This window comes from Polypterus senegalus, chromosome 1 (genome assembly GCF_016835505.1).
Source record: "Polypterus senegalus isolate Bchr_013 chromosome 1, ASM1683550v1, whole genome shotgun sequence".
Lineage (NCBI taxonomy): Eukaryota > Metazoa > Chordata > Cladistia > Polypteriformes > Polypteridae > Polypterus > Polypterus senegalus.
In genome coordinates, this window is record NC_053154.1 from 147279485 (window position 1) to 147304919 (window position 25435).

The window sequence follows — 25435 nt, forward strand, 5'->3', positions numbered from 1 at the left end:
CAGTCAGTCAGTCAGTCAGTCAGTCAGTCAGTCAGTCAGTGATGGCTTTGCCTTTTATTAGTATAGATAATGTACAGAAGTGCGGCAAAGGCAAGCATAGCTTGCAAGGATTTCAGCTTCTATTTGTGGCTGATTTTATGGCTCTCTGTTTAAATAGTTTTTGATCACCTAGTCGTTACTTCTAGACTGAAGACAAGACAGATGTGCATATGCTTCTTTTTTATAGTGTGCACCAGCGAGGAATTTTGATGACTCCTATACTGAGTTATAATAGTTGCCCAAGTAATGCTATAATTTTTTTACTGGTGTCTTTTGCTCTTGATGCTGTTGTTGATACCATAATAATAACGCATAAAAAAGTGCAAACAAACAACTAACACCTAGAATTGTTAACCTAGGTTTGAATATATATTGAATATATATTTTTATATATTATTTTTAAATCAAATATTCAAACCACATTTTTTGCTAATTTGACAGCCCTAGTAAGTATGAGACTCAACTAGAGCAATGCCATCCTGCATAGGTAACATCAAAATCTTGAAATGGGTATGGGTGGGTTTACATAGGGTATAGGTTTGGTTTTGTATGGGGGGCCCAATATTATACCCTTTTATGGGGCCCAAAATCTCTAGCAGCACCCCTGTAAACAGTATTAGTGTTTTAACACAATGACAATGATGTCACAGTCTCATGAAGAAGATAGAAAATTAAAAGCAAAACAAGAAGAAAGGCAAAAGCACATAGAGAAAACAGCAACTGTGAACATCTGATGAGTGATGTGTCAAAAGGATATACAGAAACAAAAGCTGTTTGTTATTTGCAGAAGTGATGATATTAAAACATGAGAATGCCCATTACCAAATGCTTCTTGTGAATGGTTGTGCAGAGCACTTACAATAAAAGGCTACAAAAAGTACTTACCATTCACTATAACTCACCATTTACTGGCAATTTCAGTGATTCAACACTCTGCTCTGAAAACAAGTTTTAATAAAGTAGTCAACAGTTTTGTGCAAAAGACAAAAAAAGGTTTTGAACTATGTTTATTATTTCTGTTTGTATCATACATAAGATTTTTAAGAAACAAATACTACAGAAGTAAATTCATATTTTTAATTACACCTCAAGAAAAACACCCATAAAAATAAAATAAATTAAAGGTATTTCCAACGCTAAAAACTGTGAAACACTTAATGGTTACAAAATTATTTAAAACAAATAAATGCATGTACTGTATATTTATGTTTATGCAGTATTTCAGCTGCCAATATTAATTAATTGTTTTAATACTTTTTTTAAAAATAATTGTATTTCCACAGACTCCCAAAGATGCTGACTTAAAACACAGAATGTCTATAAAAAAATGCATAAAATAATACAACAAATATAGAATCCATGTGTATTATCCTAAAGTTCTGATCAACAAAATTTTTTTTATTATATTCCAAAAGAAAAAATTGTAACACTTTGCAATACATAAATAACAGATCTGTAAATAAAAGACCACTTATATGAATTGTTTATTAACATTTCATGTTTAATTAAAAGTAATGCCTACTAATCAAGTGCATGCAGCTTAGCCAAACACCGGTCTTTAACTACTTCAGTGTCAGCTCCACTAATGTGTTCATTAGTAAATAATGAAGAATGAAAACTGTTCACTGAAACTGAACACTAAATGAATCCTGTGTAAAATACATAAGTACTTGATACAGTCTAATAAAAAAAATCACCAATCTAATTATTTCTTGTTTATAAAAACTGGGAAATAACAGTTTGCTTCATTAGGCTAGAAGTCCAATTAAAAAACAAGTCAAGTCAAGTTGGGGATCATGCAGTGGTACAGTGCACTGCCGCACCCACTACATGACGAAACAACTCGGGATCCCTGTTTGCAACCCCCCAGGCAGACGCAAGGTCCAGTCCCACTTTCCGGAAATGACCCTCTATCTGCCGCAGCCAGGTGTTACGTGAGCAACCCCTTGGCCTGGTCCAGCCACTTGGGTCCCCAACAATGAGGATCTTACGAGCCGGATAACCCTCTTGGAAACGCGTTACATGGCGTTAGTGCCGTAACTGATGTTCCCTCACAATGCAGGTAATGTGCCTCATTCGGGACTCCATGAGCAACCGCTCATTCAACACAACGTCAAACCAACAGTACCAAAGGATTTTCCAGAGAGACACAGTGCCAAAGGAGTCCAGTCTTCATCTCAGGTCACGAGATAGTGTCCATGTCTCACAACCATATACAGTTGTGCTTGAAAGTTTGTGAACCCTTTAGAATTTTCCATATTTCTGCATAAATATGACCTAAAACATCATCAGATTTTCACTCAAGTCCTAAAAGTAGATAAAGAGAAACCAGTTAAACAACTGAGACAAAAATATTATACTTGGTCATTTATTTATTAAGGAAAATGATTGAATATTACATATTTGTGAGTGGCAAAAGTATGTGAACCTTTGCTTTCAGTATCTGGTGTGACCCCCCTTTTGCAGCAATAACGTTTCCAGTAACTTTTGATCATTCCTGCACACCAGCTTGGAGGAATTTTAGCCCATTTCACAGAACAGTTTCAATTCTGGGATGTTGGTGGGTTTCCTCACATTAACTGATCGCTTCAGGTCAATCCACAACATTTCGATTGGATTAAGGTCAGGACTTTGACTTGGCCATTCCAAAACATTAACTTTATTCTTCTTTAACCATTCTTTGGTAGAACGACTTGTGTGCTTAGGGTCGTTGTCTTGCTGGATGACCCACCTTCTCGAGATTCAGTTCATGGACAGATGTCCTGACATTCTCCTTTAGAATTCTCTGATATAATTCAGAATTCATTGTTCCATCAATGAAGGCAAGCCATCCTTGCCCAGATGCAGCAAAACAGGCCCAAACCATGATACTACCACCACCATGTTTCACAGATAGGATAAGGTTCTTATGCTGGAATGCAGTGTTTTCCTTTCTCCAAACATAACGGTTTTTATTTAAACCAAAAATTTCTACTTTGGTCTCATCCGTCCAGAAAACATTCTTCCAATAGCCTTCTGGTTTGTCCACGTGATCTTTAGCAAAGTGCAGACGAGCAGCAATGTTTTTTTGGAGAGCAGTGGTTTTCTCCTTGCAACCCTGCCATGCACACCATTGTTGTTCAGTGTTCTCCTGATGATGGACTCATGAACATGAACATTAGCCAATATAAGAGGGGCCTTCAGTTGCTTACAAGTTACCCTGGGGTCCTTTGTGACCTCGCTGACTATTACACGCCTTGCTCTTGGAGTGATCTTTGTTGGTCAACCACTTTTGGGGACGGTAACAATGATCTTGAATTTCCTCCATTTGTACACAATCTGTCTGACTGTGGATTGGTGGAATCCAAACTCTTTAGAGTTGGTTTTGTAACCGTTACCAGCCTGATGAACATCAACAACTCTTTTTCTGAGGTCCTCAAAAATCTCCTTTATGTGTGCCATGATACACTTCCACAAACATGTGTTGTGAAGAGCAGACTTTGATAGATCCCTGTTCTTTAAATAACACAGGGTGTCCACTCACACCTGATTGTCATTGATTGAAAACACCTGACTCTAATTTCACCTTCAAACTAACTGCTAATCCAAGAGGTTCACATACTTTTGCCTCTCACAAATATGTAATATTCGATCATTTTCCTCAATAAATAAATGACCAAGTATAATATTTTTGTTTAACTGGTTTCTCTTTATGTACTTTTAGCACTTGAGTGAAAATCTGATGATGTTTTAGGTCATGTTTTAGGTCATATTTATGCAGAAATCTAGGATACCCCAGATCCCTGCAGCCTCCATACCCCCTAGCTGGTTCACCACCTATGCAATCTCAGTGAGATTGGGTAGTTCACAGCTAATCAGAGGATCAGCCTCAAGAACGGTGGACCCAGAGATATCCAACGTCGTAGCTGGAGGATCAGCTTTGAACAACTGCTCAAAGTAGCCAGCCCAGCGGGTCACAACTGCAGTGCCATCCATAAGGATGTAAATACATAACTTGATTAAAACCTGCAGCAACATGGAATCCCCACAACTGAGTCACTGAGTCTGAGAACCACTGAACAAGAGTAATGTGATTTGCGTATTGTGTTTCAAATCTAAAGAAACATTATTAGGTTAAATGGCGGTGTTGCAGGTTAGAAGTAAGGAAATCATGGGTTCGGTCCTGGGTCCTCCCTGTGTGGTAACCCTTTGACTATTGAGAAAAGCACGATATAAATGTAAAGAATTATTATAATGTCCTTTTTTTGAGCCTGTTAAAATCATTTTTGGGCAAAATATTAAGGCCTTAATAAAATGTATGCATTGAGCCCCATGAGCTCTAAATCTGCCACTGATCTATACTAATAAAAGGCAAAGCCCTCACTGACTGACTGACTGACTGACTGACTCACTCACTCACTCATCACTAATTCTCCAATTTCCCTTGTAGGTAGAAGGCTGAAATTTGGCAGGCTCATTCCGTACAGCTTACTTACAAAAGTTGGGCAGGTTTCATTTCGAAATTCTACCTGTAATGGTCATAACTGGAACCTATTTTTCTCCATATACTGTAATCAACTTCAGCTCGATGCCCGTGGGGGGCGGAGTTGCGTGTCACATCATCACGCCTCCCACGTAATCACGTGAACTGACTGTGAACGCAGTACATAGAAAACATGGAAGAACTCCAAAGAGCGCTGAAGAAAAACGCATACAAGTTTATTCAGAAGTGCAGCAACTGCGGAAACAAAGCACGGTGTAAACCGTAAGTTTAAATTAAATTTATAGACACGCTACCGCTGCCGTTTGTCATGCCTTCGTCAAATACTTTATTCGCGAGATACAAGTTTAATGAGAAGACACGAGGTATAAACAAGACTTTGGATCACTTTGTAACGGAGTTAAAATTGCTGTAGCGAGAAACTTTTAAGTGCCGGGTCTTAGCTAACATTAAATAAAGCCGTGGACATCGCAACATCACACAAGAGAGCAGCTCACGTGAACTGACTGAACGCAGTACGAGTGATCACTTCCATGAATCAAACCTGTTCAAAAAACGCATTACACAATTGACAAGGTAGGAAAAGAATATGCTCCGAGCTGAGCTCCACAGCTAATGCGGTCTTGCGGAAGCAACTTTGTCACGCTCACAGAAAAATCCACAAGTTATTACACATGCTGTCTCTAGAGTTTCTCCACTCTCAATGTATTCCTCGCATCCCCGTTATACCCTCTGATCTCCCATCTCAATTCAAATGCCTCCAATTTCCAGTAAGGCTCTGCTGCACGATGACAAGTAATAAGTCTCAGGGACAGACCCTACAAAAGGTTGCCATTGATTTGAGGCAACATTGCTTTTCTCCTGGACTACTATACATTGCATTCTCAAGAGTAAGCTCGCACAGCTTGGTCATATTACAACAGGACACTGACAATGTGGTATACAAAGAGATCTTTAACAGATAGTTATTGGTATATTTTCCTTCAGTTTAAAAAGGTTTTTTTTTCTTCTTAATAAAAATTTAAAAGCAGTGCGTCGTCGCTACGAAGTGCGGGGATTTTGCTATATACAGTATATATATATATATATGTATATATATATGTGGATATGTATATATATATATGTGTGTATATATGTAGATATGTATATATGTAGATCTGTATATATATGTATATATATATATGTGTCTGTGTGTATATATATACTGTATATGTGTGTGTATGTATGTATGTGTATATATATATATATGTTGATATGTGTATATATATGTATATATATGTAGATATGTATATATGTATTGTCAGGGATGCCAGGGGCAACGACCCGGCCGGGACGCCGTGAGGGACCAGAAGAGGGTCAAAGCCCACCCTGGATCACGTGGGGGCCGCCTTCCTGGTTGCTCTGGGGGCCACAGGTACAGGGCATGGAAGCTCCACCCTGTAGGGGCCTGTGGTCACCGCCAGGAGGCGCCCCAATGCCTTGGGGACCTGTTACCCCAGCACTTCCGCCACACCAGGTAGTGCTGGTGAAAGATTTAGGGCAGCACCCGGAGAGCTGCCGGGAGGACAGCCAGGACGCTAGGGCGTGGCCAAGGGAGGAATGCTGGAACACCTGGGGCTCATCCGGGAACTGGATAAAAGGGGCCGTCTCCATTCATTCAGGGCTAGAGTCGGGTGGAAGAAGGACAAGGCAAGAAAGGAGAGTGGAGGCGTCCCGAGAAGAAGGCATTTGTGGCCAGGATTGTGATTGCTGGGGTAATTGTGCACTAAATGGACTGAGTCTATGTGACTTCATTGTTGTAAATAGTTTGTAAATAAACGTGTGGTGGTGATTAAGAACATGTCCGCCTGTCTGTGTCCGGGTCGGCTCCACAGTATATATGTTTATATGTGTGTGTGTGTATATATATATATATATATATATATATATATTTATATATATATATATATATATATATGACAGCAACACTCACAACAGTGACAAAACAATTACATTGACAATCATGTTACGTTATTTTTAAAATGTTTCCTTTTCTTTTTCATATCTTCTTTAACACACTACCTCTCCGCTGCGAAGCACGGGTATTTTGCTAGTTCCATATATAATGATATTTTTGACCCTTAATAAAATTACGTATTACACCTTTGCTCTTAGTTTAAGAGTAAAGAGTGTTTCAACAACTGTTTTAGTTTTATTTGTGCCACTCTGGACCCAATATCAGATGATTAATAGAATTAATACCAGAACAGTAAAATTTCTTGCAGTCTGAGGCAACAGCAGCTAGAATTACAAATCACTGAGGCTCCTATCTAAAAAATAATAGTGATATCATTTAATATTTGAACAGTAACATTTTTTCAAATAACAGGAGCAAGAAGGATAAATTTGATGATGCTCTGTCCCTACAAGCCCAGTTCACATATGACTTACAGAAAACCAAAGGGAGAGAAATAGAGAGGAATAGATAATGGACCCATCTTGTCCCTGAAATCGGAAGTAGAGGGCTAGAAATCTTCAGTGATCCAGGTCTCATTCATTTTTATGAACACCAGACTGTCTACAGAATTGCAGAGTAATAACAGCTAGGAATCTGCTAGTTAAGGATGCTGCAACTCACCAGCTGACAAAAGGGGCAATGTCCATCAGCCAATAAGGCAGAAGCTGTAGGGCCAACAATTTTGCCAGTTGCCCACTTAGACACTGTTTGGGGGTGGCTGGGCGGTAGTGGTTTTCAGGCTCCAGCATCTAGGTGATGGAGCACTGGCCGCTGTATACTAACAGGAGGGTTGGGGAAGGCGTGGAAGAGGAATAACTGCATATCGGCCATTCCAGCTGTTCTGAAGGTGAGTACTGGCTTCTACTTGCAGACTCCTAGCCTGTATTATATATTCAGGGGGCTGTCTCATCCAACATTGGCTGCTAACAGGTCTGTAATGCTACGCTGGCTTCAAAAAGCATTATGGGGTGCTAGGGTAAAAAAGTTTGCTTACTATTTCTGTGTTATCTCTTGAAAATTACTCCTATCTAGAATGCAGAAAGTTTAATAATAAATTCTGCTGGGTGGAATGTTAAGATGCTCAATCACAATCTTAAGGGGGAAAAATGTTTTCACATCTTTCCTCCTTAAGGACAGATAAAGCATTTATGTAGGTCACCTACATAAATGGCAAGTTAAAAATGTAAAGTAGATAAGTCTCAAGTTAATGACTTATTAACACACCCTGCACAGAGGAGGAAAAACCCCTGATGCTCCATCAAAACGCTACAAACTCACTGCAGAGCAGGGAGAGCTGAAGGCTAAAATGCTTCCCAGCAGAATTCTATAGAAATGTCCCCTGCTAAATTAGCACTGTTAATACTGGTAATTAATGTGAAAAGTAGAAAACATAACATTTGACCCAAAATGACACACCAGGTGTCAATAGCTACCTTTCCAAAGAAAAATAAAAACCAACCTTACTACATATCATTCTGGGTAATAATGTTAAAGGTCATGCTGAAAATGAAAACTAGAAAAACAAGGAAACTACTCCTTTTTATAATACTTCTAGATCAAAATAGGTTTATCAAAGGCAGACATCTAGTTTCAAATGTTTGAGGATTGTTTAATGTAACTAAGTTATTTCCTTCTATTATCTGAGTCTCAAGATTGTACTTCTGGATGCAGAAATAGCTTTTGATGAGTGTTGAGTGGAATTATCTCTTTTACTACATTGCAAACATTTTCTCATATATTAAGTTATTTCACTCTAGTACAGAGGCTTCAATTAGGACCATTTCATATTGAATGTTGATCCTGACACAGATGCCCATTATGACCAATACTTTTTTAGATTATATTTGAACCCTTAGCTATTCATCTTAAGATGCAATCCAAGATAAACGGGGTCATACGGAAATGGCTTAAACAAAAATTATACTTCTATGATGATGTACAGCACTCTATAAAGTATCTGACAGCTAATCGCTCCGCTGCTATTCTGAGAATATTTTTATTAAATTGTTGGATTTACATAATAAATAAATAAATATATTGTTTCAGATATATACATATTCACTAATCTATTATCCAAAAATATCAACTCATCTGTAACTTGTAATTTGTAAAAGATTTCAAAATGGCCATGATTTGAAAAGCCTGATTTAAATAGACCTAAAGAAGGTGATGGCATGGCTCTACCTTTCTCTTTTATTACAAGGCTTCAAATATTCATCCACTGATTCTTGGGTAGAAAGAAGTGAATTAAAACATCCCTGTCTGGCTGGTAATTGCAATGCAACTGTGAAAATTTGTGATCAGTGGTTGGCAATAGCCGTTGACTTACCAATAAATAAATACATTTACAAAAGAAAATGGCACTAATAAACAAACAACGAATTAAAGTGAAGAACATCTTTTTATAACACAAAAGAAAGGAAAACATACAAACTTTAAATTGAATTGCAATAAAAGTCTATTCGCAAAAAGATATATTTATACTATATACTATATATATACTGATATGCTGTATATATATATATATATAAAGATATTTGCATATACTGTATATATTTATGTATATATATATTGTGGAGCCGACCCGGTAACAGACAGGCGGACATGTTGTTACTCACCACCACACGTTTATTATTTACAAATATTTACAATATTTATGGTCACTAAGACCCAGTCCCATGCATAAACCCCCAACACACACAGTCCTGGCCAGACAAATGCCTCTTCTTCGGGCCGCCTCCACACTTCTCACACACATGCTCCCGGATGAGCTCCAGGTGGTTCCCGGCATTCCCCTCTGGACATGCCCCAGTGTGGTGGAAATGCCGGCTGTTCTCCCGGAAGCTCTCCAGGTGTCCCTCTTCTTCTTCCCCCCAGCACTTCCTGGTGTGGCGGAAGTGCTGAGGTCCAGGGTCCCAAAGGCATTGGGGCGCCCCCTGGCGGGTACCACGGGCCCCTAAAGGGTGGGGCTTCCTTGCCCTCAACCCGTGGCCCCCAAAGCAACCAGGATGGCGGCCCCCACATGATCCCAGATGGGCACACGCCCGCTTCTGGTCCTCCAAAGCGTCCCGGCCGGAAAAACCACAAACCCTGAAACACTGAATACCCTCACATTGCTCCTTATCCTTGCACTATAACGCGTAATACAAGCCTCGCGGTACTCCGCCGACTTATAAGCCTTGCGCAGCGCCTGTCAGTTTTGGGAATTGATTGTTTGCTTTTATCTCTCTCTGCTCCTAGCGGAACTGTCATCTCTGACTTGTCATGGAGCACATTTAAGCTCATGTGTTTGCGGTGTTTGAATAAAAATCCTTCTTGTTTCTACGACCTCCTGTGTCTCTGTGCAAATCTGTGTCCCAAGCGTGACAATATATATATATATATATATATATATGGGCGGCATGGTGGCGCAGTGGTAGAGCTGCTGCCTCGCAGTTTGGAGACCTGTTTGCATGTTCTCCCCGTGTCTGCGTGGGTTTCCTCTGGGCGCTCCGGTTTCCTCCCACAATCCAAAGACATGCAGGTTAGATGGATTGGCGATTCTAAATTGGCCCTAGTGTGTGCTTGTTGTGTGGGTGTGTTTGTGTGTGTCCTGTGGTGGGTTGGCACCCTAACCAGGATTGGTTCCTGCCTTGTGCCCTGTGTTGGCTGGGATTGGCTCCAGCAGACCCCCGTGACCCTGTGTTTGGATTCAGCAGGTTAGAAAATGGATGGATATATATTATATATATATATATATATATATATACAGTATATATATATATATATCCGGGTTCTTATAAGACAAATGCACACATAAATAACATAATACAGACCATTTCCCATAACATTCAAACTTAAAATAGTATCATAATGGTACTCTATTTGAACTCAGTTTTAAATTACATTATTTACTTAACACATATTTTATGCATGCTACCAATATATGAAATTATGTTCTATCACTTCTGATATTTTTGAATATGGTGTATTGGTACAGAAATATTTCATACACAAAACTGTGATCACTTTAATCAAGAAATCAAAAATAAAAAAATGCTCAAATTTTCAAAACAGTTAACCAGGTGCTCAAATTCACCTGTATATTACACAATGCACACATTTTCTAACTTCTTATAATAAGACCAGCAGTTATACACCAGCAATTTCTGGATGTTACTTTTGAGGGGGAATGCTAGTGACTTGGTATATTTTATTGCATATTAATTTTGTGTTGATTAATTTTTAATATTTAGATCTGTTGTTCTTGTTTTATTTTTTGATGGTAAGTATTTCCTTGCAGTATAAATAATGTAACTACAAGTCTTATTTTGTGTCTTTCACTTATTTTGAAATATTGGCATTAGTTTTAAATACTTATGTTGGGCTTTTCAAAAGCATTTTTAAAAATGTTAGATAACAGATTATGAACACTTCTTTCTTTTTTCAAATACCTCATCATCAATCCAAAACCTTTTTTCAGCAGATGGCATCTTTGAAGGCACCAAAGGTATGTAAATCTAAGAGAGTGAAACATGGACTGTAGTGTGGATAGGGAAGAACAGTTTACTTAGGTTTTGTGTCTGTTCCGGTTCAAAGTTATGGATCCATTTTTCATCTTTGGTGATGAATAACAAATATCTTTGATCTTCAGTTTTTAGATTGCCAGTTAAGCTTTGTGGAACTCAATCACTTTGGAAAATTTAAGGCATCAATAATTAACCCGAAGGGGCCACCCAGGCCTATGTTATTTTTAGCCTATTATTATTATTATTATTATTATTATTATTATCTTAGCGATTTCAGTGAAATCAATGCATTTGACTCAGGAAGAATAGTATTTAGCATTAAAAAACCCTCCACCCCTCCCAGATATTTTCATCACATCAAGGACTACAGTTGCCATCAAGTAGCGGAATTGTGCTGGGTCTCATGGAATGACTTCTTGTGCAAAGCTTAAATAGGAGCAATGGCTAAAGCAGAATTTCATCAAAAACCACACGTTGCAGCGTTTGTTTTTTTCTCAACCACTTTGTTTAACAATTTTATTGCCTTGCTGGATTACAGTTTTTGTCTAAGAGTATATATTTTTGTGTCATTATAATTCTGTTTAGCCATTTTGCATATTGAAAAGACACTTTCCCATCATTTATTTTTATCTGGACCATTTTCTGAGAAATGTATGGTTCCAAAAGGAATGTAAAGTACAGTGTTGCCAAGCCTTTGGGAAGAAAGGTTCCGTTCTTTACACCGCTGAAAAAAAAAAATTCCAAAGGTAAAAAAAAAATATTTTAATGAGTTTTGAAACTGTAAAATCCCATGTAAGAGGAATTTTAGCATCAATTTCGTAAAACTGTACATGAAGGTAAATGCAGCTGTTTCGCTTATCACTGCCTTTTTATATTTTGTGATTTTATATTTTATATAACCTATGGTGTGAGATTACAGCCACCAGACAGTGATTAAATAAGTTTTGAAATAGGAAATGGTATTGTCCACATTTGGCATTACGTGTGTTTTGTGGTATGTCATGTTCATGCATGACAAGAAAAACATTTAGCAAATGAAAATAAATGCAAATTATGCCATAATTGCTGTGGCACAATGAAACAAAATGAAGTACACTTTTTTCCTATAGTACATGCTTAGTTGCTCTTGTTCAGAAGATGACAGAAAGAACCACAGGGGATGCCATTTTTTGAGTGTGTAGTGGCAGTGCTGTGCAAAAAAGGTAGGGACATAGTCAGAGAGAACTTAACTGATGTCACCCAGAAGTGCTCTGCTTTGCCACCGAGTATTAGAGTTGTCTGATTGGCCATGGTGTAGAAAAGGGAGCTGTTTCTGAGGACCTTTGTAAACTAGGCATTGTGTGTTCACGGCTGACCACCTACCGTTAGCACAGTGCAAAATGTGTGACTTGGAATGGATTGTGGTTTGATTCCACAAAAGAAGCCAAAACAAGTGAGTAGAAGTAACTGTGACTGCAAGGTCTCATTTTCAGTAGCCATTTCTTCAGTTTCCTAAAGGTAAACTGTATTAGGCAATCTGAAACTTTTTCAGTTAAGCCAATAAACTGTCTGTCATTGGGTTGCATCAAAAACATGACAATTTCTTGGTGATTCCCAATTTAGATAGATAGATAGATAGATAGATAGATAGATAGATAGATAGATAGATAGATAGATAGATAGATAGATAGATAGATAGATATGCACACTACAAAAATTAGTGACCTTTGTTTCAGTATATATAGTTTGGTGCACTTCACTGTTACAGTTTCTTCTAAGTCAAAACATTCTACCTAAAATAGCCAATATTCTGATACACTTTTCCTTTAAAGTGTCTTTTGTTACTAAATAAACTACAGACAAGGGAGAGGTCCATTTAGTGCCTCTCAAGAACTAAAACACAACATATGTTTGGGTTTTCAAAATACCCTGCTATGGCACTTCCATGACACTATTTATACACTGGACTTTTTATGTCTACAAAACCTAGAAAAACAATTGACTTAACTGCCACGTGTCACGGGCATATGGGGGCAACCAAGTTGCAATTTAGTTTGCACAGTTATCTCACAGCTCCATAAAATCGTTTGAATCCCAGCCAAGATATTATCTGCATTGGGTCTGTACACTCTCCTGTTGTCTGCTTAGGTTTTTTCCCCCCATGTACTTCTATTTTGCTTCCACATTTCAAATATCTACAGGACTGACACCTAACCCATGGCTGGTTACTGTCTGTGGCTTGTGCAGGCCAAACTGACTCAGACCCAGAACTGGAATAAGAAGGTGTAAAATGAATGAATGTAATACATGGTGTCTCCCCAGTACAAATACTCTGCTGTTAGTAAAATCCTTAATTTTTGGTAAAAATGTTATCTGTTAATACCATTCCACGCTACTTGGAGCAACCTTCAATTACTGAACGGATACATAATGAATGCCTGAAAAAATGTTAATTAAGTTGTTTTCCAGTTTTTTGTGTCACTTTTTATATGCACTATCCACTCACAATTCATATTTTATATGGTGTCTTTCAAGGTCAATGCTGCAAAAGTAAACCTTCCAGATGCAATGCAATTTAACATTACAGTATGTATTTAGGTTAAGTGGCTTCCTCAGAGTAACACTAGTAGTCACTAGTTGGTGAGCCTACAGCTTATAACTTGATAAGTTAACTTCTGGACCAAATAAAACTGCAGCACAAAGGATGAAACAACTTAGAAAACACCAACCTAATTCCTAGAGAGCTAAGAATGTGACAAAGAACAAATATGACTTTGTCATGCATTTTTTTCACTGAGATGCCAAAATAAAATTGCTCTTAGTTTTTATCTTCTCTAGTGATTGAGATGGAGGCATGAGGTTACCTTCAAACCTTGTCACTACCTTATTGTCTCCTGTAGCCATTTGGTTAAAAAAAAATTAAGTCTTTGTTTAATAGCTTTGACAACTCAATTCAAACTCTTTGACTGTGTCACACTGCACATGAGCGTTATCACACAGGCATCCAGTATATGCATTCATAGTTAAATAGTTTTATGAGCAGAAAAGTAACAAAAGAAGTGGGGGCTAAAATGCAACATTTCTTCTACAATTTAATTAACCCGTTTCTACAAAATAGCTTTTCCAAGAGTCAAGCAACACTGAATAAACCCCATTGGTTTAAACTGCACGATTGCAATTTAGTTGTGTATCAAACTACAAAACTACATATATGGATGAGGAATTAATATACATGTCACTAAGCAACAGTAAAGCTTCTATCTACCTAACAAACTGATCTGATACTTCCTACACTAATTTTTCATTTGTTTATATTTTCATCCATACATTATCCGCTAGCTGAATTGTTCACAGGCAAATTAAGAAAAACACCATAAGATGCGCCCAAAACCAAGTCGACAATGCGTCCGCAGCCAGCCTTCCGACCTTAACTTGAAATAAAAGTGAAATGGGAACCCTGTGGCTCGATATGATGATTTTTTAAGGGACAAAATAAAAACTGGTCCTCTTCCGAGAAATACGCCTCTTCGTGCCCTTTCTAGCTCTTCAGATGACACTGATAGATAGCCATGTCTTTCCCGTGACAGGTCATCTGCTTGTCGCCGCACATCACAATCCTACCTTTTTTTATTATAGACTTGAATCTTCACTTCTGATGCTGCGAGCCTCCAAATTCGAATTGTGCCTCTAAATCCCAATGAATGCGCGCTCTGGCTTCCATGTGCATAAGTGGCTGTTTTTTGTTTTGTTTGTTTTTTTTTTTTTTGTTTTTTTTCTTGCTTTGGCTTTCGTTCCTTCCTTTGTTATTCTTCTCAGCTTAGAGGCTTGTTGTTTTTTTTCTTTCAGTTGCCTCTCTCTATAACGTGCAGTCGTTTTGTTCGCCAGTTCCTCGAGTCGCCTGAGGTGCGCTCATTCACTGCCATACCGGCTACGGCTGGTTTGGGTGAGGAGGTCCGCAGTCACGGCGAGCAGGCAGGCGCGCGCGCGCTCTCTGCAGCGACACGAGCAGCGCGGTTCCGCGCGAGATAGAAGAACACGCGTGTCTTTAGGCGTCACTGTTGTTTTCGTTTGTCTTGTTCATTTCTTATGCAAATATGTCTGCTACTTAATACATACATAAAGGGGCGGGATTCTAAATGTAACTATAGATTCAATGATTGGACAAGACTTCTGCCACCATGCACGCCTCATCTCGAAGTGCCTTGTCAAGCCCCGGGAACGATATTTCATGGTAAGCTTTCTTTATTATAGAACGATATAGATAATGGCTGGCACACACACACACACACACACATATATATATATATATATATATATATATATATATATATATATATATATATATATATAGTTTGTTACAACAATTATCACTTTGTCAGTATGTACTGACTGCGATGATCTGGCTCCCCGTACCGAGTTTGTTCCCAGCCTTGCACTCAATGTTACCTGGGATAGACTCCAGCTGACCTCCCCGACCCTGTTCAGGAGTAACAGGGTTAGAAAATGTCTGACAGTATCTACTGACTATTTTTCTTCCCCAGCCAGGTTCACAATGTCATTTATGAGCCCCTGGTTGTCACTGACACTTTACTGCATATGTTAAGCCACTGTCCTGCAGTTGTCTTATTCTAGATGTAAGTTATACTGTACGTTCTACTCTTTTAACCTGTTTCTCAGAATGTCAAGCTTTAGATCTGTGCTCATTCTTACGCTAGCTGGAATTTTTCTTTTCACACATTTTATGCAAATGGATTCCCGCTTCACCTTAGAAAACTCCCCAGGCTGTCACAATGGGGAACTGGATATTTTCTTTTTAGAACTTATTTCTGTCTACTGTATATCACAGGTCAACAGGGTGGCAATTATAGATTATCAATCTAGCAATGTGAAGAGGATTTCCTGTGTTCTGTTTTGTGTATTGCATTTATATTATTTTTTGACACCTGCCTGGAAGGGGGTCACTTTCTGAATTGCCTGTCCCAAGATTTCTTCTGGGTTTTTTTTCTTGCTTTCTGAGGCTCAGGGCTCTTGGCTTTCAAAACAGGGCCTGTTAAAGCCCACTAAGGTATTATTGAGTTAGTTTGGGCAATACAAGAAATAAATTGTTTTTGTTGTTGTTGTTGTCTTAGTATGCGATACAGTCACCAAAGACTGGGCCAGTGGTTCCCAAACTCAGTTCCTGGGTACCCCCTGTGACTGCAGGTTTTTGTTCCTACCAACATGTTTTTAATTGGACTCCTGGCTTAATTAAGTGAGCTATTAATAATACATTTTATTTATTTAGCACCTTTCCCATGCTCATATCTTCCATTTTCCGTGTGTTGGAGACTATGTAGAAATTACAAAACTAAGTTCGATAAATTTATTTTTATTAAAATGTGCAAGGCAGTTAAATGGGAATGATGTCATTTTTTCTCTTTTTAAAAATATTTTCATCTTGATTTTCATTCTGCTTTTCAGGTGTCCTAATTGTCTAATCCATTATTTACTAATTAGTAGGTCTGATGCTAAAGTAGTTGCAGCCTTTCTTAGTTCAGTGTTGTTTGCTCTACTGTGCTTGTTTTTAATTGGCATTATTAAGATACAATGGAGGTAGCAAACTGCACAGAGAAAGGGCAAGATAATATAGGAAACTGACAAAAGAAAGTTAAACATTTAAAGCTAATTCACACTCCAAGGGGGTCCCCAGAACTGAGATGGGGAACCACTGGACTAGGTCATAGAAGGTCAATGTTATAAATCCCGGCTGTCTACTCACTTTGTTTCCTTGTCCTCTTTTGCTCTTTATTTTCCTGGCAGAGATTCTGCAAACTAGGCCAACATTCTGGCTTATCTGTGTATCATATATAATGTGTTTGCTTTGAGATACCATGTCCTGAAGATGTGCTGGTTGACTTCATTGGGGATCTCCCCATTCACCCACTTCACACTGTTGCTGTTTACTTAGTGGCAGTTCTGTGTTAGGGGCCAGTGGGGCAACATAAGTAATAAGCTTCCCTTAGTAATGTAACTTATTACACTGGTATGACAAAACTAGCCTTAGTGTGTGTTTTGTGTGGGGATGTGTTGGTGTTCATCCTGTGATGGACTGGCAGCCTGTCTGGGGATGGTTCCTGCTTTGTGCCCTATGCTAGCTGGGTTAGGCATCAGCCCTCCCATGAACTTGGTCTGGATTAAGTGGGTTAGAAAATGACATTACACTGGTCTGACACAAAATTTTCCCATGCAAAGAAATAGTATACTTTACAGATTTAAGTGTGCTACATCCATTTCATAAATTGGAATTTCTCTACCACAAACTGTTTTTGCAAGATATAGGAATCAGTGAAAAACATTGTTATGAAAAAAACTGTTAATTAATTAAATATAAGTTATGTTTGTTTTATGGCATAAGTATCAGTCATGCTTAGAATATAATTTGAAGTATATTTTGCACTAAAAAAAGTCAGTCTTCCTTAGATAATGTGGAAACAACCCAAAATGGTACACATTTTTTGCTCTCAATCATTTTTTTCTCTCTCTGAATAGCCAGGAATTTATAATTAGGTTAGAAATGTGCCATTCTATTGCACAGAAGAGAGAGAGTAGATGTTTTGAATGTTTTTTACAGAAATATGCAAGGGTGCGTTGATCCCTTCATTGTCTTATCCAGGTGACAGGTATGCAAACAGAAAATACACACCCTTCCTTTATTAAAAAATAAAACTGTGTGCCACAGTTTTCTTGAGAATACAAAGGTGGAAAACTAAGCAGAACTAGTTGAGGACCTTCTGTCTTCATACCTACAACAGTACTTGTTGACAACATGTCTTTAAATGTCCAGTTCTTACACTCTGTAATGGTCGACTGGGACCCTTGCCTAGCCGGCATGCCCGGAGAATGGAAGGGCAAGGAGGGAAGCAGTATCTCCCACGAGACACGAGGGGGCAGCCGCCCTGGTTGGTGTTGGGACCATAGGAACAGAGCTTGGAAGCTCAACACTGTGGGGACCTGTGGATGGATAGGATCAGTGCCCTGGAATGAAGCACTTCCGAGTGCTTCCTGGTGCCCATGCAACACTTCCACCACACCAGGAAGTGCTGCCGGAAGGTCACCAACGAGCACCTGGAGCACATCCGAGTACGATATGAAAGGGGCCGCCTCACACCATTCAGGGAGCCGGAGTCAGAAGGCAGACGACAGAGCTTCCAAGTCGAGAAGCAAGGGTGACAGAGAAAAAAAAGAAAGCAAAGAGAGAAAAGCAAAGGACTGAGTTTATTGTTGTAGCTAATTGGTGCACTGTGTGCAGTTCTGTAATGGGCAGAAGATAAAAAATAAACGTGTGCTTTTGGGACTTGTGTGTCTCGTTGTCTGTCTGGGTCCGGGCTGAGCTCCACAACTCTTATTTGCATTTTTTTGCCTAAGACCATGGAAGCAGTTTCTGATGAACACGGAGAGAGGTTCCACCAGGACATTGCTCAAGTGGAGAGACGTTTTAGTGGAAAGTGGGGCGAGTCTATGTTAGCAGACAACTGTTGGTCATTCTTACTGTGAAACACCATCAGAGGAACAGAAGAGAAACAAAATACCAAGTGACCACTTTTTTTAATTTCTAGTTATATTTAAATTCGATTCCGCTGCATTAACCAGGAAGTCTCATCTCGCTCATTCAGCATCAACATGTTTCACTGTGTAAAGAATTAACTTTTGTGCTTTTTTGTGTTTATCTTTGTGCGTAGTCAAGCCCTTCGTTATGGCTCCAAAACGATCTGCTCCTGCTTCTGGGGCCGTGCCCTAGCGCCAACAGAAGATGTTAGCGATTGCCGAAAAGGTAAAAGTTTTGGATATGTTGAAGGAAGGGAACAGCCACAACGCTGCAGGACGCCATTACGACATCAATGAGTCCACGATTCTTTTTATTTAAAAAGGAGGAAAAGAATATAAGATCTATGGCCGCAGCGTCCTTTAACCAGGGCGCAAAACGAGTTGTAAGTGGATGTAATAAGGTGGTAGTCCGGATGGAATCTGCTTTAGGGATTTGGATTGAAGACTGCCGGAAGAACAACGGCGGTGCTACACAATCGCCTAAAGGGGCTCCTTTAGAAGAGCTGTAACGCTGTTCTTTGTTGTGCAGTAAAATTAAACTCATCATTATCGGAACAAGTCGCTGTGTCATTGTTGGTGAGTAACCATGATTAATTTTCTAAGTACATTACTTATTACATGTACATACGTTTAGTGTCACTGTACACACATTTTACAGTATACAATTTTTCTTGCATCGTACGTATTTATTGCTGGTGGCCTGTCTGTCATAATGGCTGTAACATATGTGATATCGGAGATGCTCAATTTAAAATAATATTTAGTTTTCACTGTATATAAACAGTGTGTTTACATACATAATTTCAACGAATCAACGAATCTTACCTAATATCTAAGAGAATACAAAGGGTTTATGCTGCATAACTGTGCAGGAAATGTTTATAATAGTGTGGGGGAATTTATAAGGGCCTAAAATATATAAAAATAACCATATGAACATATGGTTTTTACTTCGTGGATTTTCACCTTTCACTGATCGAGGAGGGATTACTGTATTCTTTTATTGCGCTTCCACTTTTGCAAATTCCAGTTAGAGTTTCTTCCAGTTGTGACCACATACCAGCAAAGAGGAACAAAACGTCCTATACCATTTTCTCCATTAAAGGTACCGATAGTTATCTGAAAAATAAATAAAACAAAAGATCAGTATCAAGAATGTATTGTTTGTAATACATCATGCTACATCCTGATTTTACTTTAAAATTTGAAAAAAAAATACTAAGGAAGCCTTCACATGAACCTTGCACTTCATTGAAAAGGAGCCAGCGGTATCTTTGTACTCTTTCAAAGATGTGCAGAATCTTTCACTTTACAGAAAGAGCAGGTATCTACAGTGTGTAGAAATTTTGTATTTCTTTGTACACTTTTTCCATTGTTTGCAAGTGCACATTAGTAAGTAATGCTATAGAATATGCAGTGTGCAGTTATGAGTCATGCAGTATGTGTAGTCTGCTTATTCTTTCTATGTTATTGTGGGTTGTCATTTTTCACCTCAAAGGCATTCCATTCTAAACTTGTTGTGTTGCCATTTCAATTTAGCCAATCTGTTTTACTGAGGTATTTACATGACTGTTGTGATAGCCTGGGAACCAGGTTCCCACTGTTTGATTTTTTTGTCTTTTTCTGTGACATGAAAGGTATGTGAACTTGCATGCTTTGTTAGTCATTACCAATGACAGATAGCTATTAATGAGGTCATGTTTACTATACAAAAGTCTGTACACATTGAGGAAAATACTGGTATGGCCCCACCAGAAGTTTCATGTCAAAAAACTTAACAGAGTTTCCTTTTCCTCTAAATCCAAACCCAGTAGTTTCTCTTCACTTCTTGCTCTATAACATCTATATAAACCCATATTACTTTCCATTATATGGTTTCCCATACAAGATTGTGTTGGAAATCTGTATTTAGAAATGTTTAAAAAAGTGCATCTATCAAACATTAAGCCTCGGCCCACCCAGTTCAAAACTACACCCATGACTTTCTCAGTGGGTTTTGCTCCTGCCCTGCTTTGTCACCTCTGGTCCTTAAATGTTCCTAGTACTTCCACATATTTTGACAGTGTCTCCAAGTTGGTTCTCGCTTGACCTACTTGGCCAAATCTCTCTCTTCATTCCTTTACTGGCATCTCTCTCCACTTTTGAACTTCTTATCTCTCCTCCTCTCTGTGCTGTAGTAGTGGGTGATTGATTTAGCTACTACTGTTGTAAAACTATTTCTCACACCCCATTGGTGATGCCTTAACTCTGCCTCTTCAGCCCACAGGAAATCATGAATCTTTAAGATAGCATTCTTGGATCTCTCCACGTCACAAATCAACAGGCCAGTTTCCTGGGGTAATCAACTTTCTATTGAATGGTAGTCAGCAAACACAATGGAGCAATCTGGACTGTTCAACTGTTCTCTCAAAAATTTCCAAACTGACCACGGCATATATTACACAATTAGTGGAGTTCAACATGTCATCTAAAAAACTTGAAAAGGAATACAAATATTTTCATGAAAATTATCTTTTCGGCTGCAAAGGTAAGTGCTCTCTTGTTAATGCTAGAATGGAGCAATTTTCATTTTCTTTTCTTCTTTGTATGTGATTAGTATCAAATGTGTTGAATATGAAGGAAGTGGTAAAATACAGGTGTTACAGATCAATGAGGAAAAGATGGGAACCACATTCCAAACAGTTTAGCAAACTAAACTTACATATTCTGTAATACAGTGGTCTGCTGACATTTATTCATGGTGGTTGCAGATACTGTCTATAGTTTTTTTGTTCTGTTCCCCTGTCGTGTTTAGACATTTATTCACTGTGATTGCAGATCTCTATACTGAATTTTTTGGTACTGTTTATCTACCCGCTAAAGCAAATCCAATGTTTCTATGTTTATGGCATTGCAAGAGTTTTAAATACAAAGTGCACAGTGTAAAGTGCTTAAATTAGTCAGCATTCTAGTTATTAGTTATGGTAGATGTCACTTGTATTTAAAGTTGCATGATAACTTGCTAACAGCTAGAGGACTGCCTGTAGTGGCTGACTGCCATAACGTCATATTGCTCCTGTTTTTCCATAAACCTTTGTTCAGAAGGCCCATGTTCATTAATTACCCCTCATTATCAACCATTTATTGTAACAAACATTTAATTCCTTGCCTTGTAGTATCACACACTTCTCTGTCCACCTGAAGGTCACTTTACAGACTGTTGAACCTCTGCAATTAAAAAAACATGTCATACTCCTAAGCTGCAGGGAAAGCTCTGTGCAACCACCTGGTCGCCTTGCTTTTCCAGTGTGCACATATTAGCATGGGGAAAATGCAGACCACCCTATCACCAGTCCCAAGTACTAGCCCTCTGCAGACCTGGCATTGGCTAAGGGATCAGGTAATTTGCATATGTTTATGTGACATATTTATATACATATATATATATATATATACACACACACACACACACACACACATATATATATATATAGTGAGCTGGGGGACTGATCGCACCCTCAGAGAAACAGACGTTCCTGGGAAAACCCCTGAAAAACGTTGACAGACTACCTTCACATTGCTCCTTACCTTATTTGTGCTCTGTCACGTGATAAATCTCTTGCGCGATACTCCGCATACTTAAAAGTCTGTACGGGCACTTGTCAGATTTGGAATTGATTGTTAGCTTTTCTCTCTCTCTCTGACATTCTCTGCCCCTGGCGGAACTGTCATCTCTGACTTGTCATGGAGCACGTTTAAACTTTTGAAAACGAGACAAATGTTTGTTTGCAGTGTTTGAATAAAATTACTGTTTTCTACAACCTCCTGTGTTTCTGTGCAAATCTGTGACCCAAGCGTGACAAGTGGTACCAGGAGTGGTTGCACAGATGGATGCCGAGGAGTTATTTCAAATCGCTCAGAATGTTCCACTTCCTTACGATCCAGAGGATGATCTGATTCCTTATCAGAATGTCCCACTTCATAATAATAAGCAGAATGTTCCTCTGCCTCCACTTCCTGAAAATACAGAAGGTACAAACAACACAAGTGCTCCAGAGTTTCTGAAAGTCTGCTTGGAATAAAACTTGACAGCAAATTGAACCTTGTTCCCAACTTCCATCAGCTACTCTTGTTGGAGAGCTTAACAGTGAGTCCTGAAATGTTGGCTTTGATAGAGAACAAGAGAGAATAAAACAGTCTCAGTTAGGGCTGCAACAATTAGTTGGCGTAATCAACGACGACGACTACAAAAAATCATCGACGCAGATTTTTTATTGTCGATGCGTCATAAACAGGACCTTCAATAGAGGCTCCAGTCACAAAGAACCACATTGCTTTTTGTAACTGCAATGCACTACATGAACGTCTGGGGGCAGTATCGTTTGTTATTGTTTGTCAAGACAGCACACAGTCCTACCAACGAAGAAGAACGTCTGAGGAAAAGAAGAATGTAGAGGAAAATAAACGTGGTTGCAATGGTGAGTCGGATAGAGGAGGGGGAAGGAGATGGAAAAAAATTGAGAAAGAAACTTTCTAAAGTGTGGGAGCACTTCACTGAAAAAGAAAAAAAAGTTGAATGCAGATTATGCAAAGCGGAGCTTTCTTTTCTGTGTATATCAAGGTTTCGACAATGACAGTTAACCCTTAAACCGACACATACTTGGGGGTTAATGCACCCCTGGACGCCAAATACTTTTTAGCTGCACTTTTTAAGTAAATGTCACAATTCACAAACAAAATGTGAAATTGTAATGGAACACGTATTTTTTTTCATGCAAAGAGCATTACTGCAACACACTGCAAATGAACTGTAAAAACTATAAAAAAACTACTGCAACAATCTATTATATGTTCAACTGAAGCCATTGATGAGATTAAGTAAATCACCGAACCAACTGCGCTTGAACTGGTTTCATGCAAACACACAGAGGTAAACGCTGATGATTGCAGGATCGTCTAGTGCAGAGGCCAAGTCTCAGAGACAGTGAGGCTGCAGGGGCCGGCAGTGTTCATGAGCTGGCTGTTCAACGAATATACGCAGTGACTGATCAACTCCGGTGTGCTGCCGAATTGCTCTGTGAAGCAAATATAGCCAGTTGCGGGGTTCAATGAATGTACGTCGCCGAATATACTTGCCCCCTGCGTGCTGGCAAATTGCACTGAGACATGACTACAACCGGTTGCAGCATTCAATGAATATACATTGTCGAATATACTCAGCTCTGGCGTGCTTCCAAATTGCACTGGAAACCGACTCTAGCCGGTTGCAGCAGTTTAAGGATTAAGTGAATATAACTTCCGTTATGTTTGCTAACATGTTTGGAGCTATAGTAAACAAGTGAATAAGAGTAGCTGAGCTGCCCTAGTTTTTTTTCTTCTTTTTTCGTATAATCTTTGAGTTCATATGAATAATAATCAATGTCTAACTAACGTAGGATAACTTGTGTTTTGGAGTAAACAGTAATTAGCTTGTTACATATTTTAGTCCTTTTTTTTCATTTTGGCATAATATACTGTAGTACATGATGTGATAAATTACAACACTTTTCCTTCAGAGTGTGATGATTAAAACATCTTTCTCTGTCTGCAAAATCATTCTTGTGTATTCCTGCTACCTCTACTCTCTCTGAGCGTCTCTTCTCAGCAGCTGGGAAAACGGTCTCAAAGAAGAGAGCCAGCCTGACACCAGAGCACATCGAAATGCTCACCTTCCTGCACTGCAATCAGGAATATATGCACTGAATCTTTAATAAACTGTACATTATTGTTTTATTATATTTGTATTGAAGCTTTATTTAAACTTTTGGACTTTAAGACACACCAGTGGCCACTTTTGGTTAAGTTAAATGCACTTTTTTTTGTTTAAAGACTATGTGCACTTTAGTTTGTATTGTTTAATCTATTTCTTTTTTATTGTGATGGTCATACCAATATAAAACATTGATTATTTTCAAATTCATATTTCACTGGTTGTTATTTTAATTTGATTATTAATTTTAATTGTGTTAATGCAGAGACGTCAGGGTGACATTCACAGGTGGACAGACGTGAACAGATGATGTAAGACATGCACTGGAGCCCACAGCAGGATGTGCAACCACAGGTTGCAGGCATCAAAACAGTCAGGCATGAAATAATTGTGACTAATCAACTAATCGGAAAAAAACTGAACGATTACTAGACTACCAAAATAATCATTAGTTGCAGCCCTAGTCTTAGTGCACTGTGTGGTCAGAAATATGCCTGCCACTAAGACCAAGGGAAACAGCAAAGAGATTTCAAGAAGTGTGTCATGTATGAGGGGTGTCATCTGGCCAATCAATGGCAAGAAGAATAATCAAGAGAACATGGCAGGCTGAAGCAATGAAAAGAGGCCAGCCCTGGTGCAAAACTGTTTGATCTATCTGATAATCCATGCTTTGGGTTTATGAAAAAAAAATGTATAGATGTTGAGTGTTCTAAAGCAGAACACATAAAGCTCATCAAAGGTCAAGCTACACTTGAAAAGAAAAAAAAAAACAAACAAAAGTTTAGAGGTGCAAGGTCAGTTGACTATAACCAAACTGAGCTGGTGTGACTTTATTACAGACACAAAGGGCGAGAGTATGGATGCATGATGACATGATCAACTGAAACTGCACTACTTTCGTGTCTACATGGAAGAATATTGAAAATCTGTAAATAACTGTGTTTTAGCTGTATGCTTAAGAACATTGAAAGAAGTGTTTCTTTTTCTACAATCTCAAGATGAATCAAAGGGCCAAAATTCTAGTGTGATTACTTTTTTTGCCATCATAATTGCTTTTGTAATTATATGAATTCCAATATTTTGTACATTAAATCTCAAATTTATTTTACAAAAATATTTTG

At 38.6% G+C, this 25435-nt stretch overlaps 1 protein-coding gene and 1 long non-coding RNA gene across 2 annotated transcripts in view; one reads left to right on the top strand and one right to left on the bottom strand.

Moving 5' to 3' along the window:
* LOC120533294 (monocarboxylate transporter 14-like) overlaps window positions 1-15271 on the bottom strand; it is a 75077-nt gene extending 59806 nt beyond the window's left edge. The window contains exon 1 of the mRNA XM_039760126.1: window positions 14624-15271. The gene's annotated coding sequence lies outside the window, so the exon portion shown is untranslated. The remainder of the gene's footprint in view (window positions 1-14623) is intronic.
* LOC120533305 lies at window positions 15146-24614 on the top strand. The gene is made up of 3 exons (XR_005634472.1): window positions 15146-15233; window positions 20846-21113; window positions 24580-24614. It is a non-coding gene; the product is annotated as an uncharacterized LOC120533305 (long non-coding RNA).
* Window positions 24615-25435: the final 821 nt, after the last annotated feature.